The sequence below is a fragment of the Pan troglodytes genome, chromosome 5 (genome assembly GCF_028858775.2).
Source record: "Pan troglodytes isolate AG18354 chromosome 5, NHGRI_mPanTro3-v2.0_pri, whole genome shotgun sequence".
Lineage (NCBI taxonomy): Eukaryota > Metazoa > Chordata > Mammalia > Primates > Hominidae > Pan > Pan troglodytes.
Window position 1 is genome coordinate 163,184,588 of NC_072403.2, and position 12,247 is coordinate 163,196,834.

Consider the following 12,247-nt stretch of genomic DNA (forward strand, 5'->3'; position numbering starts at 1 on the left):
TTGTTCATCAGCTATTGATTCACAGACAAAACTCGCACTTTGAATTGGTGGAAGCTTTTGATTCCACAATGACCAGTGAGATAGATTACATTGTTTAATGTTGGTTTTTTGTAGTTGTTGTTATTGTTTTTGTTTGTTTGTTTTTGCTGTGTTTTTTTTAGACAGAGTCTCCTTCTGTTTACCAGGCTGGAGTGCAGTGGTGCTATCATGGCTCACTGCAGCCTCAATCTCTCAGGCTCAAGGGATCCTCCCACATCAGCCTCCCCAGCAGCTGGAACTACAGGTGTGGACAACTACTTCCGGCTAATTTTTTTTTTTTTTTTTTGTAGAGATGGGGTTTCACCATCCTGTCAGAGGTGTTTGAACCAGAGCAACTCCAATTTGAATAGGAGCTGGGTAAAATAAGGCTGAGCTCTATTGGGCTGCATTCCCAGGAGGTTAGGCATTCTAAGTCACAGGATCAGACAGGAGGTTGGCACAAGGTACAAGTCACAAAGACCTTGCTAATAAAACAGGTTGTGGTAAAGAACCTGGTCAAAACCCACCAAAACCAAGATGGCGATGAAAGTGACTTCTGGTCATCCTCACTGCTCATTATATGTTAATTATAATGCATTAGCATGATAATAGACACTCCCACCAGCACCATGACAGCTTTCAAATGCCATGGCAATGTCAGGAAGTTACCCTATATGGTCTAAAAGGGGAAGAACCCTCAGTTCCTGGAACTGCCCACACCTTTCCCAGAAAAACGCGTGAATAATCCACTCCTTGTTAAGCAGATAATCAAGAAATAACATAGCCAACGAGGAGCCCGTCCTGCTGCTCTGTCTGTGGACTAGCCATTCTTTTATTCCTTTACTTTCCTAATAAACTTGTTTTCACTTTCTGATATGGACTCGCCCCAAATTCTTTCTTGTGCAAGGTCCAAGAATCCTCTCTTGGGGTCTGGATCGGGACCCCTTTCGGTAACAATGCTGCTCAGGCTGGTCTTGAACTTCAGGGCTCAAGCAATCTTCCTGCCTCAGCCCTCGAGTAGCTAGGACTACTACACGTGTGCACCACACTATCTGGTTTAAATCACATTGATTAGTTTTCCTATTTTGTAGTCAACCCCTTGCCCCACCAAAACAAACAAACAAAACAAAAAAGACAATGCACTGGTTTAAAATACGTCCAATTTATCAAGAGAGTAACTTCATTGTTCTTGGGGCCTGTCCCAGGCAGGCCCCTCTCACCCCCCCCTCCACAAAGGGATGAATAATTGTGCCAGTTTCTCCAAGGGTCTAGGGATTCCAGCACACATAACTTAGGCTGCTAGAGGCTCCGGGAAGACCGGAAGCCCTGGGGCAAGTTTCCTCGCAGCAAACTGCCTCCATTATCCTGAGATTCCCGGGGCTACACAGGAATTGAGGAGAATGCATGAGAAGGGAGCAGGAGTGGGTGTCTGGAAAGGGTGGGGCAGATAAGGGACTTCCAATCAGATCAGCAGCTCCCATGATGAATATATGACAAATAAGTAGTATATGGGCAGTGACTGAAACATTTGCAGCTTTAAGAAAGAACTCAAATGAGAGCCAAGCCCAAACATTTTTACCTGCTCCAAACAATTTCCGGAATCCCAACTATGGCTTGGGTGGGAGGGAAGAGACTCCCACTTAATTATCTACATGGTTTTAAGGTTTTGGATGACAATATATTTAAAGAAAGTTGCTCTAGGCTGAGCTCAGTGGCTCAGGCCTATAATCCCAGCACTTTGCGAGGCCAAGGCGGGCAGATCCCTTGAGCCCACGAGTTCGACACCAGCTTGGGCAACATGGCGAAACTCCGTGTCTACAAAAAATTAGCTGGGCATGCAGATCACGAGGTCAGGAGATTGAAACCATCCTGGCTAACACGGGGAAACCCCATCTCTACTAAAAATACAAAAAATTAGCCGGGCGTGGTGGCGGGCGCCTGTAGTCCCAGCTACTCGGGAGGCTGAGGCAGAAGAATGGCGTGAACCCGGGAGGCGGAGCTTGCAGTGAGCTGAGATCATGCCACTGCACTCCAGCCTGGGCGACAGCAAGGCTCTGTCTCAAAAAAAAAAAAAAAAAAATTAGCTGGGCATGGTATGGTGGCACATGCTTGTAGTCCCAGCTACTGGGGAGGCTGAGGCAGGAGGATCGATTCCAGGATGTTGAGGCTGCAGTGAGCCATAACCATGCCACTGCACTCTGGCCTGGGTGACAGAGCAAGACTCTGTCTCTAAAATAAAGAAATAAAGGAAGTTGCTCTTGCAACTTATACTGAGAAAAACAGTGTTAGAATGGGGGGAAATTATTCTTCAATTTAATTGCTAGTTTTTTCAAACCAAGCCCATCTCATAGATCTCAAAGAAACTATGAAGCCAGGAACAAACGGTGAATCAGCTCTTTCAGCCGGTTCTTATCATGAGCGGAGAAAGTCCACAGTGTCTTCCTCCCTAGACTGGAGAATGAGATATTTAAAGCTCTTAAATCTCTGAAAATCTGGAGGAGAGGTATAGAGAAACATTTTATATCCTCTTACCTCTTCTCCCTGACACCAAATTTAGGCATACCATTACATGGGAGAGGGGCCAAGATGGAATTCTCTGCATATCTCCAAAGTGTCCAGAAACCATTTTACTTGAATACAATGAAGTGTTGGAGATCGAAACTCCTCCCATGTAGACGTATTTGGGGCTAGGACTAGCTCCACTGTCAGCACCCGAGTCTCACTCTGCTCAACAATCAGCTTCTGGGCCGGGTGCGGTGGCTCACGCCTGTAATCTCAGCACTTTGGGAGGCCAAGACAGGCATGGTATGGTGGCGCAGGCCTGTAGTCCCAGCTACTGGGGAGGCTGAGGCAGGAGGGTCAGTTGAGTCCAGGAGGTTGAGTCTGCAGTGAGCCATAAATGTGCCACTGCACTCTAGCCTGGGTGACAGAGCGAGATTCTGTATCTAAAATAAAACAAAGACGTAAAAGAAGTTGCTCTTGTAACTTGTACTGAGAAAAACAGCGTTAGAATGGGGGGAAATTATTCTTCAACTTAATTGCTAGTTTTTTCAAACCAAGCCCATCTCATAGATCTCAAAGGATCTCATAGAGGTCAGCAGTTTGAGACCAGCCAGGCCAACATGGTAAAACCCCGTCGCTACTAAAAATACAAAAATTAGCTGGGGCTTGGTGGCATGCGCCTGTAATTCCAGCTGCTCAGGTGGCTGAGGCAGGAGAATTGCCTGAACCTGGGAAGCAGAGGTTGCAGTGAGCCAAGATCACACCACTGCACTCCAGCCTGGGCGACAGAGCCAAGCACCATCTCAAAAAAAAAAAAAAACAAAAAAAAAACAAAAAAAATTCAGCTTCTGGCCTGGTATGGTGGCTTATGCCTCTAATCCCTGTGCTTTGAGAGGCTGAGGTGGGAGGATTGCTTGAGGCCAGGAGTTTGAGACCGGCCTGGGCAACATAGGGAGACCCTGTCTCTACAAAAATGAAACAAATTAGCTGGGTGTGATGGTGCACACCTGCAGTCTCATCTATTCAGGAGGCTGAGGTGGGAGAATCACTTGAGCCTAGGAAGTCAAGGCTGCAATGAGATGTGATCCCACTACTGCACTCCAGCCTGGGTGAGACCCAGTGAGACCTCGCCTCTAAAAAAGAAAAAGAAAAAAAATAGCTTCTAATGTTGGTGAACACTATGTGCTGACAGCTTTAATCATTATTGAAGCTTTTTAAAAATATAATTAGAGAATGGTTATATTAGGAGGCTGAGGCAGGAGGATTGCTTGAGCCCAGGAGTTCTAGACCAGCCTGGGCAACATAGTGAGACCCCATCTCTAAAAAGAAAAACAGTTTACTTATGTGTTAATCTTGGAGAACATCTTGCTGCATTACCTTGAGTGTTGCAAATGTTTACAGGCAAGTGAATATATAATAGTTGTTATTAAATATAGGCCATAAGAATGATATGGATTTTCTAAATTCAGAAAGTATGAACCATGCTCAATTTTGTTCAAATTAAATTTAGTCTAGAAAATGAACATTTAAAACCCCAAAGTCATCCCTTTTTTTCTTTCCTTTTCTTTCTTTTTTTTGTGTGTGTGTGTGTGTGTGTGTGTGTGTGGTTTTTTTTTTGAGATAGAGTCTCGCTCTTGTTGCCCAGGCTGTAGTGCAGTGGCACGGTGCGATCTCAGCTCACTGCAACCTCTACCTCCTGGCTTCAAGTGATTCTCCTGCCCCAGTCTCCCAAGTAGCTGGGACTACAGGTGTGCGCCACCACACTCGGCTAATTTTTGTATTTTAGTAGAAATGGGGTTTCACTGTGTTGGTCAGGCTGTTCTCGAACTCCTGACCTCTGGTGATCCACCCGCCTCAGCCTCCCAAAGTGCTGGGATTACAGGCGTGAGCCACCACACCTGACCCTTTTTTTCTTTATCTGACTCTGAACACATCTTCATGATCCATTAGATTCCAACATGCATTTTACAAACTAGAGCCATGCTACACATTGGTGAGGAGAGAAACAGAGAGGTGAGAGACTCTTGCAGGAGCATTTGGAAATGATATCAGCCAGGAAGATTATAGTTGTGTCCACTACTTCTTCACTGGCAAGATGAAGCCAAGGAGTGAAAGGAGCTTTGTACAAAGCACTGCAGAGTCAGGAAATCTATTGTTTCTGTATTTTATCAAGTCTGATTGTTTCAGAGTTAACAAGCTTACAAGCAAAACAAAATACCAACCTATTAATAAGGTGTTGATCTCTATCTTGGCTTATTTTAATATTAAAAGGGTATTTCAAATATACTGGAAAGTGAAGGAGGTTGTAAGTTGAACATAAACAGGTACCTTGGAACTTTATTTTAGCCCGTCTGAAAATACATATTTTATCATTCTTTTTCAGAAATTAAAATTTTCATTTTGAGTTAATTGTGGATTACCATGCAGTTGTGAGAAATAATACAGAGAGATCCCGTATACCCTTCACCCAGTTTTCCCCAATAGTAACATCTTGCAAAAATAGAGTACAATATCACAACCAAGATATTGACATTGATACAGTCAAGGAACAGAACATTCCCATCCCATAAAAATCCCTCTTGTTGCATTCTTACAGCAACACCCAGTTCTCTCCACCCTCTACCCTTCTTTAACCCTTAGCTACCACTGACCTCTTCATTTCTGTAATTTTGCCATTTCAAGTCTGTCATATAAATGGGATCATTTGTATGTAACCTTTGGGGATTGACAGGTTTCTTTCAGCAGAATTCTCTGGAGATTCATGCAGGTTGTTGCATATATTAATAGTTTGTTTCTTTTTATTTTTGCCTAGTATTTCATGGTATGGGCAGATCAGTTTGTTTAACTAACATGTTGAAGGGCATCTAGGTTTTCCATTTTGGGGCTATTTCAAGTAAAGCTGGTATAAACATGCATGTTCAAGTTGTTACGTGAAGCTCCAGGAGTGTAACTGTAAGGTCATATGGTATGGTAGTTGTATGTTTCTTGTCTTTTTTGTTTTTTGGCTTCTTAGTTTTTTAAGAAGCTGCCGGCTAGGCACAGTGGCTCACACCTGTAATCCCAGCACTTTGGGAGGCCGAGGCAGGCAGCTCACTTGAGGTTAGGTGTTCGAGACCAGCTTGGCCAACATGGTGAAACCCTGTCTCTACTAAAAATACAAAAATTAGCTGGGCGTGATTTGCGCCTGTAATCCCAGCTGCTTGGGAGGCTGAGGCACAAGAATCGCTTGAACCTCAGAGGTGGCGGTTGCAGTGAGCCAAGATCGCACACCACACTCCAGCCTGGACGATAGAGTGAGACTCAGTTTAAAAAAAAAAAAGAAGCCGCCAAACTGTCTTCCAGAGTGACTATGCTATATTACATTCCCACCAGCAATGTATGAGTGATCCAGTTTCTCTGCAGCCTCATCAGCATTTGGCGTTGTCACTATTGTTTTCATTTTAGCCACCCTGATCATTGTGTAGTGATATCTCACTGTGGTTTTAATTTGCTTTTCCCAAATTGCACACAATTTATTTGCCACCTGTAGATCCTCTTTGATAAAATGTTGCTTCAAGTCTTTTACCTGTGTTCTTGTTGATTTTTTGTTTGTTTGCTTGTTTTTTTACTGCTGAGTTTTAGGGATTCTTTCTATATTTAGATACTAGTCCCTTGTGGGATATGTGGTTTGCAAACATTTTCTCCCAATCTGTAGCTTTTCTTTTCATCTTTTCAACTGGGTCTTATGTAGGACAAAAGTTTTAAATTTTGGTGAAGTCCAATTTATAGTTTTTCCTCTTATGGATCATGCTTTTTGTATCAAGTCTAAGAACTATCCTGCTTAGCCTTAGCTTCCTAAGATTTTCTCCTGTCTTTTCTTTTTTTTTGTTTTGAGACGGAGTCTCGCTCTGTCTCCCAGGCTGGAGTGCAGTGGGGAGATCTTGGCTCACTGCAAGCTCCGCCTCCCGGGTTCACGCCATTCTCCTGCCTCAGCCTCCTGAGTAGCTGGGACTACAGGCTTCCGCCCCCATGCCCGGCTAATTTTTTGTATTTTTAGTAGAGACTGGGTTTCACCTTGTTAGCCAGGATGGTCTCGATCTCCTGACCTTGTGATCCGCCCACCTCAGCCTCCCAAAGTGCTGGGATTACAGGCGTGAGCCACCGCGCCTGGCCTTCTCCTGTCTTTTCTAAAAGTTTTACAGTTTTGTGTTTTACGTGTAAGTCTGTGATCCATTTGTAGTTAATTATTTTATCAGATGTGTGACATAAGTCAAGGTTAACTTTTTGCCCATGAATGTCCAATTGCTTCAGCACCATTTGTTGAAAGGCTGTCATCCACCATTGAATTACTTTTGCACCTTTGTCTTTTTAAAAAATACATTTATTTATTTATTTATTTACTAGTGACATCTCCATGTGAATACTTTTGAGCCTTTGTCAAAAATCATTTGGGCATGTTTATATAGGTTTATTGCTATTGTTATGATTTTAAAAGCATTTAGCAAGCTAACTTAAAGGAATACAAAATAAACATTAGATCAGGTTATCCACCTTTCCTTTGTGTATTGCTAGTTGAGATGTTTATCAATTCACAACCTAATCTTTTTTTCTTTTTTTTTTTTTTGAGACAGAGTCTTACTCTTTCGCCCAGGCTGGAGTGCAGTGGCGCGATCTTGGCTCACTGCAACCTCCATCTCCCAGGTTCAAGCAATTCTCCTGCCTCCGCCTCCCAAGTAGCTGGGATTACAGGCGCACACCACCACGCTTGGCTAATTTTTGTATCTTTTTAAAGTAGAGACGGGGTTTCACCATGTTGGCCAGGCTGGTCTCAAACTCCTGACCTTAGGTGATTCACCCGCCTCCGCCTCCCAAAGTGCTGGGATTATAGATGTGAGCCACCGCACCAGGCCACAAAGGGATTTAAGTTGGTAGAGGAACATAAAATCTACAGTTCACATCATATAATATATTATATAATAGCTTTGTTTTGAGTGCGCAATGTTGACTTATTGAAGCAAAGTTTCCAACTTTGAAAAGTCCTCTGCATTTTGCCTGGCACTCAACTCAGTGAAAGTTTATTTAATTAATATGTGAAAAATATATATTTTAATGTTGGATACTTATAGGGTCCTTTGTAGAAGGGATTTGAAATTGTGAGGATTACAGCCACTTGATCTACCCTGGAATGTAGACACCTTCCACATACCTTCTGGTATCTTCTAACAGTGCATCCTGAGAAATTCTTTCTCCATATTGGACACATCATTTACTCTATCTTGGTTCCAGTCCCTCCTTTGTTACTTGAGAGTAATCCTGAATTTGAGTCAGGCACCAATCTTAAACCTTGGTAAATGAAACTGAGATCCAAATAGCTGGCTTTATACTTAACTCCAAAGCAATAAATTCCTTAAGAGTTACAAGGATAGCATTTGCCTATATATATATACGTGATGTATGTCTACAAGCGGCTGAGCTTTAAACTTCATCTGTAAATTGAACATTTTCTGTAGCTTCCATGTGAATTTTAGATTATTAAGTACTCATGAATTGACAACTGTTAATTCTTCTAGTTTATAATTAGCAAATTATAATTAATGCTCTAAAATAATCCATCTCAAATCCTCACATAGAAAGTAAAATTCAAATAATTTACTCACAGTTTCTTCCATAGACTTCTCAACAGGGTAATAACATTACTCTTGGTTATTTTTTTTCCAGGCCATGTATATGTTAATATTCTTATTTGTAAAAAGTAAAATCATATCTTAAGAGATGCGCACATTCTAGTACTCTCTATTCTGCCTGAAACAGCTCTGTGATAAGGGAGTATTAAGAATAACAAATTCACACGAGCACAAGATAGAGTGGGAATTAGGTTCTTAGATGACTGGATATCTATCTCTGTGGGAACAACTGGTTCAGAAAGAAGTAGGTGTTTTAACCAGGGAAAACAAAGAAGTTATAATTAAGAGAGAAGCGGTTTCAAAGGTGAAGGTGAAGAGTTGCCAGTCTCAGCGAAGGCTTTGTAACTAGAGAATGAATCTTTAGGGTAGAGTTAACGGTAGATTTTAAACTGTTTTAATAATTAAAATTATTATTGGACTTTGAAGGGGGTGTCTGAACTCAGTTGTAAAATGTTTGACATTTGTGAATTCCCTTAATGTTATATTTGAAACTGTTTTGGTGCATGCACAAGGTGCCCAACTATGACTCTACGTTTTATTGTTAAACCCCATGTGAGCCGTCTTCCTGGAGAAGTATGTGTGCGAAGTACAGGTTCAGCCTGCTACACAGGCAACATGTATTTGTTTTTGAGAAATCTCAAACTGTGTTTATGAGAGAATTAACCCTCTCAGGGAAACAGCTCTACCAACGACTGCCCCACGGGAGAGGATGTGTGGGGACACCTGCATCCTGCTATTTGGAGAAAAATTGAGCTGCTGGTGAGACATTGAACCAACAGCCTTGGACTGAGAAGTGAAAAATAGAGAACACCTGCCTCCCCTCCACCCTGATGCCAATCCAAGCAATTCCGAAGGCATCTTGGAAGCCCTAGAAAAGAAAACCTCAGTGACTCGATTTAAAACCTTGGAAAGTAGAGTGGTAACTTTGTGCTTGGCACATAATAGGCACTTGACAGAAATTTATTGAAAGAAAGAAAGAGAAGAAGGAAAGAAAGAAAAAGAAAGAAAGAACAGAGAAGAAGGAAAGAAAGAAAAAGAAAGAAAGAAAGAAAAGTAAAGAAAGTAACTAACTTTGTAGCATTCTGAAGCACAAAGTGGCATACCCAAAAGGTTGGGCTATTTCATCGCTAGAGGTCATTAATAACACAACCACTTTTCTTTTCTTCTCTTTTTTTTTTTTTGAGACAGGGTCTCACTATGTCATCCAGGCTGCAGTCTGGAACTCCTGGGCTCAAGTGATCCTCCCGCCTCAGCCTCCCAAGTAGCTAGGACTACAGGCATGCACCACCACTCCTGGCTAAATTTTTTTTTAAATTTTTTGTAGAGATGGGAGTTTCACTGTGTTGCCCAGACTGGTCTTGAACCCCTGGTGTCAAGCAATCCTTCCACTTCAACCTCCCAAAGTGCTGGGATTACAGGCGTGAGCCACTAGGCCTGACCGTAATCACTTTTGTAAACAAACAACCAAAAAAACAAAAAGTAACTCCCTATTTTCTAAGTAAGATAGAAGGGATTTTTGGTCAGTTCAGAAACCAAAGGTAGTTACGTATGTGCTTGTGTGAATTTGTTATTCTTAATTCTCCCTTATCACAGAGCTGTTACAGGCAGAATAGAGAGTACTAGAATGTGCACATTTCCTAAAATACGATTTTACTTTTTTTTTTTTTTGATATGGAGTCTCTGTCGCTAGGCCGGGGTGCAGTGGCGCGATCTTGGCTCACTGCAACCTCCGCCTCCCGGGTTCGAGCAATTCTCCTGCCTCAGCCTCCTGAGCAGCTGGGACTACAGGCATGTGCCACCATGCCTGGCTAATTTTTGTATTTTTAGTAGAGACAGGGTTTCACCATGTTGGTCAGGATGGTCTCAATCTCTTGACCTTGGGATCCGCCCGCCTCGGCCTCCCAAAGTGCTGGGATTACAGGCGTGAGCCACCGCGCCCAGTCCAATGATTTTACTTTTTACAAATAAGAGTATGAACATTTACATGGCCTGGAAAATAAACAAAAAGCAAGTAACTGCTAATCTAAGCAGATGCTGATATCTTCCTCAGCATGTAGGTTGTACACTGTTGGCTTGACCCTGCAATCCTTTCTGAAAATTTAAAGACTAGTGGATGTGAAAAGCTTTGCTAAGAATTTCCCAGGAACAAAGTAAATATAATCTCACAGAATGTGAAAATGTTGATAGTATTTGTGCTACTTACTGATACATTTTCAAATGTGCTGACGTTAATCATTCTCAAATAGTTTTTTTCTTCTTCTTTTTTTTTTTTTGAGACAGAGTCTTACTCTGTCACCCAGGCTGGCGTGCAATGGCACGATCTCAGCTCACTGCAACCTCCACCTCCCAGGTTCAAGCAGTTCTCGTGTCTTGGCCTCCTGAGTAGCTGGGATTACAGACACGCGCCACCATGCCTGGCTAATTTTTGTACTTTTAGTAGAGACGGGGTTTCACCATGTTGCCCAGGCTGGTCTTGAACTACTGTCCTCAGGATCCACCCACCTTGGCCTCCCAAAGTGCTGGGATTACAGGTGTAAGCCACCACACCTGGCCTCAAGTAGGTTTTAACAGTGCTTTTTGCTCTTAAAATCCTAAGTGAGGTCCAAATGCCACGTTTCACTAACACCTCTGAGAGGAGAGAACACAGTTGATTGAAAGGGAAGGGGAGTGCCATACGGTGGTGAAGCGTGGACCCTGAAAGCAGATGCCAGTTGGGCTTCCTGCTCTTCCAACTCCCGGCTGTGAAACCTGAAGCACACAATTTAATTTCTCTGGGCCTACTCCTCCCCCACCTGCCAATGGTAAAATGAGAATAATACTATCTATCCCATGGGGTTATTGTAAAGATTATTATGTAAAGTGCATTGAACAGTGCCTGGTACAGAGTAAGAATTCTAATGTTTCCTAAATAGTCAAAATTTAAGTCAAAATGGGGGAAATGTGTATAAATTCCTAAAACTAAGCATTTTGCAAATATGATGTTTCTTAAGAGATAAACTCCAGAGAAATTGGCCTTTGTGTAGTCCTTTAAATAAAAATAATTAATTCAGAAAACAGGCCCAGTGTGGTGGTTCACACCTATAATCCCAGCACTTTGAGAGGCCAAGGCAGGAGGATCACTTGAGCTCAGGAGTTCAACACTAGCCTGGGCAACACAGCGAGACCTTGTCTCAAAAAAAGAAAAAGAAAAAAAATTAATTCAGAAAACAAATTTGATGGTGAGTAACTAACCTATGGTTCCCAGGGTACCATTCGATTCATGCACTTCATTAGGCATGAAACATCCTAGTGCTGAACTACTGCTTACACCCTTTCTACAAAATTGTACTAAATCTGAGTATGAGATATTTATCTGGAATTTGGTGTGAATATTCCGAAAGTTTCTTCCTTCTTTCTTTCTTTCTTTTTTTTTTTTTTTGACAGAATCTTGCTCTGTCGACTAGGATGGAGTGCAGAGGCACAATCATAGCTCACTGCAGCCTCGAATTCCTGGGCTGAAGTCATCCTTCCACCCCAGCGTCCCCAGCCTCCTGAGTAGCTAGGACTACAGGTGCACCACTGCGCCTGGCTAATTTTTTTATTTTTTGTAGAGACAAGGTCTCGCTATGTTAACCAGGCTGATTTCTTCATTCTTAATGGAGATTCAAAGTATTTGTGAAAACTGGGGCACTCGGTTGCTAGTTACAACTGGAATAAATTTTGTCTTTCAGCCCCAAAGCCTTAATGCTTTGCGCCAAGCAATCCAGCTACAAATTTAATTTAGTTCAAATACTTATTGATTGGCTGCCATGTTCATGTAATACATATTATATTCAAGGGTCGGAAATGAAAGGATGCAAGCCACTTGTGCTGATATTATTTAAAGTCTTCATCTTTTGAGAAAGGCTGATGGCAAAGGAACAGATCTATGCTGTCATGTGTCGGCATCGCGTGGAGCAGAGGTGGCCTGGATGGGTAACCTCCAGCACAGGCCCTCAAAGAAGGACGGGCACATTTCCGGTAACAGCCTCATTTCCCCCCCGTTCCCCGGGGGAAGGGGGGCGGCTAGCACTGCTGATGGCATC